The sequence below is a fragment of the Pteronotus mesoamericanus genome, unplaced genomic scaffold (genome assembly GCF_021234165.1).
Source record: "Pteronotus mesoamericanus isolate MK-2021 breed Mesoamerican mustached bat unplaced genomic scaffold, CSHL_Meso_final contig_90, whole genome shotgun sequence".
In the NCBI taxonomy this organism is placed as follows: Eukaryota; Metazoa; Chordata; class Mammalia; order Chiroptera; family Mormoopidae; genus Pteronotus; species Pteronotus mesoamericanus.
The window spans coordinates 43,858,993-43,867,198 of NW_026555277.1; positions in this window are offsets into that span (position 1 = coordinate 43,858,993).

The window sequence follows — 8,206 nt, forward strand, 5'->3', positions numbered from 1 at the left end:
TACCACCTAAGCAGCTCTAAGATACTACTGTGCTGGCATTGGAAGATGAAAAGTTGCCTTTCTTTCTTGGACATCATTGTACACAGCCTGCTACTGTTTAAGTAAAAATAAGTGAAAATGAATAGCCACATATGCACTTGGATCCCTCATACCACACCAGGCCATGGAGATATGGGGGCCGAGTGTCTAGTTATAGGCTGGTAGGTTTGCCCTATGGCTTTGGCTGTTGAGATCTCTGGCCAGGGAGGACAGACAATTGTCAACTGTTTGGGGGGCCTGCAGAAGCCACCAGCTCCCTTCGCCAACCTGTTTCTCATGGAGAAACCCAGCTGCCATCCGATGCCTCAGAGAGCCCGCATGGCCTCAGGCCACCCTTTCTGGGGTCCCTCTGTCAAATGTGCTTCCCTGCATGAAACTCACATCTGTGTCTTCTTGACATCTACGTTTCCTCTCACTTCACAAATGGGGAAATTGAGTCCTGGCCACTTTCTAGGGTAAGTGCAAAAAAGCGAGTGTTTTGAGAGATTAGAGAACCGAATTGTCTGCTCAATACACTAGAAAGGTTGTGGTTGTTACCGCTCTGCTGTGAAGCCTGACTGCTGATAATTATAACAAGCACAACTGACTGAGGGTTACCTGTGGTCCCAGGTAGGTTACCTAAACGGGTGGCTTGCTCTCCTCACTTTCGTATATACATGTATTTTGGTTGGGATAATTTTTCAGAATATTTCTTGGGTTTTTGTCTCCTGGGTCCATCCACAAGCACGGACTCTGCCTGCGGTGGATCATCCATCTGAAACCTGTTGGCTCCTTCACGGTAACCTTGGACACACTTCCTATCAATATACTTTTAAATACAAATGCAATTAGTTAGGGGCATTGGGGACATAAGGATTGTATTTGAGCTTGAATCCTTCCCACTGGGCTATTGGGGGTGGTCACACACAAGGAAAAGGAACGAGCCCCACTCTAACAGGAGCTGGGCCAGGTCTGCTGCTCGCAGGGGCAGGGGCCCAGTAGGGCAGAGCTGGAACATTGGAGGGGCCTCTGTTCCCTCCATCTACACTCAAACCCAACCCTTACCACTCTCTGAGGTGACGGGTGTCCTGTAACACTCAGCTCCACAACGGAGGCCCCACTACTGTTACTCTTCTGCAATGACGCCTATGTTCTTCATGGAGAACATAAATAGACATTCTGCTTCCTTCATCAAGATAGTCTTGCTGGGAAAAATATCAGCTGAACTAAACAGTGTGTATAGGGATGTAGTCACTTCACAGTCTGGCACAACTCTCAATCTCTCTGCGGACAATAAAGACCAGTTCAGAGATTGACAGTGGTCCATGGACCATATTTTAGCAGCATTGTAGTAGCACATGTAAGAGATGTCAAGAGAGAAGATGCTGATTAGAAAGGTAATCCATTTAGCAGAATAGGATGTTTCTTCTTGGCTATGGGGAGGGAGGAAAAATCTTGTCAGAGGGATGAAGAGAAGGATGTAAGCTGTCCTTCCCTCTACAGACATTTCTTTTGATTGTGCTGTTAAGGCTTAGCGACAACAAAATGAGTTCCTGGCCATTGTGCTCTGACTCTTACACATTTTGGATTTTACAGTTAGTTCTTGATAAATGTGACAGCAGGAGGCATGCAGCCATCTCCTAGCCTTCCTGGAAAATGTGAGCTTTCGTTGCCAGGGCTCTGGGATGCAGGTTTGTAGATCAGCAGGATCCCAGGAGAGGCTGAGATGCGCACACCTAAACCAACTCCTGCTGGTCAGGATCTTACTGTTAACTGACCAGAGGCCAGAGGGCCCAAGAAGTAGGAGAGAGTCCTTGGTGGACTCCCCCAACCACTGCCCAGAGTGGTCTGCATTTGAGGTGCTGGGATGTCTGGGCTCGGGTCCTGAGAACATACCAAGGACTCTCTTGGGGTATGGGATCCTGCTGATAGGAGGGTCTGTGACAGGGCAGGCCATCTCATGGTGGGGTAGAGAACAAAAAGAAAGAGGAGTCCTGGGGTTGCCTTTGGCCTCACCTGTCTGCCCTTGAGCTAGTCTTGGAAGGGTGCTGGAGAGGACCCAAGATGCCAGCCTGCTAAGGAGCAAGGGTACATTCTCAGGAAAGCCTCAGGAGGAGCTGGCCATGAGTAAGTCCAATTAAACTGATTCCCATACAACACTTGTCCTCCAAGCACCTCTTTTATGGTGGGCTCTGGGGTTGGGGGTGGCTACCCAGAGCTGAGTCCAGTATACCCTGCCTGAAGCTACACTAATGAGAGCTAATGCTAAGTGTTTACCACAGGCAGGGCCTGTGCTCGGAGTTTGATGCACATGATCTAATTTAAGTCTTCCAGGACTCCTTAGAGGAGGTGCTGTATTATTATCCCCATTGACAGTTTCAGAAATTGAGATTTTGTGGCTTATCCTGTCTGAGGTGTCCCCGCTAATGATGGTGGAGATAGGCCTTAAACCCCACAGTCCGGCTCTAGATCAGTGGCTTTGACCTTGGCTGCCCATTTGCATCACCTGGAGAGCTTTGAAAACATACCCATATCTAGAGCTCTCCCTAAACCAATAAAATCAGAACCTCTGAGGGTGCGACTGGGTGGTGATATTCAATAACTTCATGCCAAAGCTGCATGAACTTCGGGTTCAGAACTTGTTCTGTAGAGCCTGCGGGCTCAACCACAGTACTGCACTGGCCCAGCCCTGCTCACCGTAGCTCCTGATGCCACACATCGTGGTGACTCCTGAGCATTTGTTTTTCTACACTGGACTATCCTGCAGACTCCTGCTCCTTGACCTCCTGCAGACTATGCTCCAAAGAGTGGCCAGATAAGTCCTAGAAACTGAAATCCGAACTTGTTTTCCCAGCCTGTGGCTCTCACAAATGTCTCTGACACAGGGAGGACCATTACAGGGTCATCAAAGAGGTACCCTGCCATCAGGGAAGAGCTAAGGACAGCTTCATGAAAAGGCAGGAGAGCTTGGGGGAAGGTGGCAGGTCTGAGAGGCAGCGAGGACCTTAGCAGGAGCCCCTAGTCTTCATTCACTTGCATGAGCTGGATTTCCTAGGTACTGGGGAGCCATGGAGGGTTTCTGAGCATGGCAGTGACTCCATTAGAAAGCCACGTCCTTGCTGAAGCTCCTGCAGTTCCTGGGAGAGTCTGGGACACCCAATTTGCTGAGGAATTCAATGAAACATCTGGTTGTAAACACATTACCAGGGGAAAAAACACCTTTTTTAATCTGCCCACCTCCCCATCCATAAGAGCAATGCCAAGTTCCCCCAGCCCATCCCCATGGTACGTCACCTCTGTTTTCCTTGGTCCCCACAGTTTCTTCTGTTAAGAAAGTCCTTGTGTAGCCATGCAAACACATTTATATTTATGCTTCCAACCCTGTTCCTGATGCCATTATGGATGCTCCCAGGATAGACCTTAACCCCTTCCTCCTGAATCCTCCTATCCCTTGTCCATAATTCTAGGGCTGCACCATCACCCTGCCATTGCAATTGTCTATGTGCCTGGTTCCAGGCCAGGCTGTGAGCGTCTTCAGCAGAGTACCTAGCACATAACAGGGCTTAAATCATCATCAAATTGAATTGCTCTCCGAGGTCAGGAGTCCTGGAACATAAGAATTTTAGGGAACACGCCTAATCTCCCCCTTGTCATCCCTTTTCTCTATGTCAGCAATAGTCCTCATTGTCTTTACTGCCTTGGGCCAAACAGTTGTTTCAGAAGGTCCCTTCTGAAAGTCAAAAGGATTACCTGGCAGTATCCATAACTTCCTGGCAGCCATTACAATGGAGCCCAGCCCAGCTTGTCCCATTAGTTATTCTAGGGCCTGGAAAAAAACAGACACAGATCTGGTAAGTTTTGATGCAGGTGAGAGAGCAGGGAGGAAAGAGGCCTAGGTTGGAGGGTGCAGTGTTTTGTGAGGGTGGAACAGAGGTGGGTGTGTGGGTATAGCCAGAAGCAGCATCGCAGTGGCCTTGCGGAGACCATTGGCTGTGTGTGCTCAAAGGAGAGAAAGGTTTGAGGGCAGGACAAGAGCCCTCTGATGGGGATGGGAGAGGGAGCCATGTAGGACTCATCAAGGGCTGGCATCATTCAGATGGGCCAGGATCAGCGGGGCCTAGAATGCAGACTGTGTGCGCACGTGCACGTGTGCAAGTGTGACCTGCCAGTTCTTCCCCACAACCGCGGACAGACTCAGGCCCCTGGGGCCAGCCAGAGAGGAGATTACTTTCTGGTTTAGTAGATTAAATGCTGAGGTTTCTGTGAATTAAAACCCAAAGCAGCTTTGGAATGTTTTCACTATCTGCACTGAGAAAATGAAATCTTTTTCATCTGGTAACACAGGGATAATAGCGCCCAGATCCCTGGGCTACAGTGAGGATTAAATGAGATCCAGCACGTCAAAGCCACAGCCTGTGCCTGGGACACAGCGAGGCCCTGATAAATGGTGGTTCTCAGGTAAACTGAGCTCAAAGGAGCTGGTCAGGGGTAAGCCTGAAATAAGAGAGAGCTTTATTCCTTAAAGATAGCAGCTAGTGCCCTTTTTCTTAGTGTCATTTGGTCTTTGAGCTTCCAGTCCTGGGACAGCTCAGGCTCAGGGTCAAACATGGGTTCATTCCCAGACTGCCACGTCCTGGTATGGGATCTGTAGCAAGTTCTGTAATCCCTCTGAGCCTGAGTCGCCTCATAATAATAGAAGCTATCTTACAGGGTTGCTGAAGGGTTGATGGTTTTTGCCCCTTCCTTAGCTCCCAGATTTACCCTTGACCTCCTGCAGACTATGCTCCAAAGAGTGGCCAGATAAGTCCTAGAAACTGAAATCCGAACTTGTTTTCCCAAGCCTGCAGCTCAGAGTGGTTAGAATAAAATCTGACGTCCTCCCCGTGGGCTGGCAAGCCCTCTGTGATCTGCCTCCTGCCACCTCTCATCTGTTTGATGCCCCTCAAGCACTTTGCCAGCAGCCAGCTTCCTTGCTCTTCCTAAGCTTCTGCCTCCGGGCCTTTGTACATGCTGTTGCCTCTGCTTAAATGCCTCTCCCTGACTAATGGGAAAATTTCTGCGTAGCGTTGCCTCTGCACTCAATTAAGCTCTGCTCAGATTGTTGCCACTGCCTCCTAGAGACTACCCCTGATTTTTCTTTCTAAATAGCACTCTCAGCCCTCCTCTATTCCCTTACCCTGATGTATTTTTCTCTATGGCACTTGGCAGTGGCTGACATGGTCTCATGTATTTACCTATTGTAAGCTTCAAGAGAGTAGGAACTTTATCTGGCTCTCTGCTGTAGGCCAACAACTGAATAACCCTTTGCTCAATAGCTATTTGGTAAAGGAATAAGTGAATAAGTTAGTGCTTGCAAACCATTATTCCTGCCACACAGGAAGTATTAGGAATTATTAACCATGGAATGAAATGGCTTTGAATTTGTAGCCCTAGCACCAATTCTTGCCCTGTTTTCAACTTACTGTGCAGTCTCAAGCAATTAACTTATTAGCCTCTCTGGACCCCTGGGAGAGTATTGGGCAAAAGGAGATACCAGTTCCTGCCTTGGCTGAGAGAGAGCAAGGGTCATGAAAGGGTCAAGTTGATAGGGAGATGGTTTGCCAAGCAAAAGAAGCCCCAGGAATATAAAGTAGAGGCCTGTTTTCTCTGAAGAAAGCCAGTGTCTCTGATTTCTCAATATGCTGCCAGCTGGGCCATGTCAGGTGGTCATGGATAAGGGGGAAAAATTCCCTTTGACTGAAATGGTGAGATTTTACTGAGGCCACTTGGTTTTGCTTTCAAATAATTTCTTCAGGGCTCCCAAGTGCCTCTTCTTTCTTACTCATTAGCGGTCTACAGAACTTAAAGGGAGATTCTAATTAGGGAGAACTTTTGTATCATTTACTGAGGAAAGAATGAGGAGTGGGCTGCCTTGTGGGCCAGAGAGAACCTTCTGAATCTACAAGAAGGCCCTTTGGCTCCGGGCTCCGGCTTGAGCTGAAGAGCAAAAACTGAAACCACAGGTCAGGAGGATGAATCTGTCATTTGAAATAGGCAACAATTATTATATTTTACATATAAATTCTGGAAAAGTACACAGGTCTGGGGCATCTGGGGTGCCTGGGGATGGGTCTGACTCTTGCTTGTCGAAGAAGTGCAATTATTGACTTTGCTGCTAATGAGGAATGTGGAATTTACAAGCTCAGGGCAAAAGAAGAGTGACAGGAACAGGCTGAACTGGGAGAGAAGATTCCAGAAACTGCCCTGCAATACTCTGGCTCTGAGACCCCGCCAGGCAGGTGGCAGGCCCACTCACTCCCAGTCCCTCTGGAAATCTGTGAAGGTGAAAAAACGTTTAGGTTCTTGTCCCGGCATTAGCTCAGTGTGTCAGCAGTGCAGGAAGGTTGCCTAGAGTGCCAATGTCTTGGGTCATGTTAATATAGGTAGAGTGTGCTGAATGAGGGAGGTGATTGCCCTACCAACCTCCATATTGATTAGCTCCAATAAAATCAGGGTGTTTGGGTGTGGTCCCCATCACGGACTGAGAATATAGACAATGTAAAATTAAGGGGAGAAGTTGGTAGAGTGGTATGATTAGTTTCTTAGACGACTACTTAATTAATGGTTAAGCAGGAGAACTATGAAGGGTAGAAGGAATCTTTATAGCATTGACATTGAATAGACAAGTGGCTATGAGCAAGATCTTGGAATTACAGGTCTCTGAGTGGGAATCTTGACTCCATATGACTAGCTGTGTGGCCTTAAGTAAATGTTTTCCTCTTTGCCTCTGAGCCTCAGCTTTCTCATCTCTAAAAGAAGATAATAATGTGTCTTATCACATATGGTTTTGTGAGGGTCAATTTGAGTACTCTATTATGTAAAATGCTTAGCACTGAGCATGCGCTCAACAAATAACAGCAATTCTAAGTATGACTAGGCTTGCTCCAAGAGAGCAGGTGGCATCCTTGGAAGTGTATGAGGAGTGGAATCCTGGAAGAGGCTCCTGCCTGGGAAGGCAATGCACTAAATGGCCTTGGAGCTTTGGGTGATGGCACAGGCAGTGGCAGGGAGGTGAGTCCTCGTCTCTGTGGCAGCAACTTTCTCAGACTGCTCTGCTTCCTTGCCCCCCACATTGGCCAGGATGATACTTGTGTGACACTTGTGTGTGTGATGCTTGTCCTGTGGGTTGGGAGGTAAGGATTACTCTTGTGTATGGTCTCTGAAAGCCTTGTTAGAATTGTTTGTATTGTGGTCCCTGAAAGCCTTTCTAGGATCCAGGATGTGAGAGGCAGTGGCTTAGAGGGTGTTTGGGAATGATGTGGTGATGCCAGCCCAGAACAGACCTGGGGGCTGCTGACTCCAGTCCCAGAAGTAAAGGGTCTCGGCCTCTCTCTCATCTTCTGTGGTCTGACCTGGATCCCCAGACCTACCAATTGAGTTCCACCGGGAGTCACTGGAACTCCAGAAGAGATGTGCTCCTGAGTCCCATCTGCAGGGGACTGGGCTGTGGTTCGAGCTGATGCAATGAAAGGGATGTGACAGGACAGGTCTTAGGTGTCTAAAGCCCTGACAGTCTGTCCTCTGTGAGATTGGATTCAGCATCCCTCAAGGTACCTTGTTCTGGGTAGACATCACCCAATGTCGTTCCCAAACACCTGGTTCCCAGGCCTGGCAGTCAGTGATGGAAGGTGGTCAGGGAAGGGAACAATGTGTTGGGCATTAGACTTGTATTATATCATCAATTTGTGAGACAGGTATTCTCATCTCTACATGACTGATGATAAAAATGACCGCAGAGAGGTTAATCAAACTTCCCAAGCTCACATAGGTAGGCAGCAAGAAAACTGACTTTTGCACCTGAGTCTTTGCGACTTCAAGGTCTGTGCTCTGTGCTGCAAGAATGGCTTTGTACCTGAAGGAGGTTCCTGTTGAGGAGAGGGAGAGTGGGCGAGCATCTTCCCCAAGGTCCAGGTTTGAAAACAGGACAGGAAAGCTCACTTGAGAATGGGACTTGAGGTGAGTGAATGAGGTGTCAGAGACTATTCCTGCCCACCCCTCTCCTAAATAGAGGTTGGTATGGAAGTCAGAAGCTGGCTTCCTTTTGAATGGGGAGGGCACAGGGGAGTCAACTGTGGAAAGAGCTTGGGAGTGCAATCAGTGGCTGCCTCTTATCGTGGGACTGATTCTGTAGTGGTGAGAAAAGCCACAG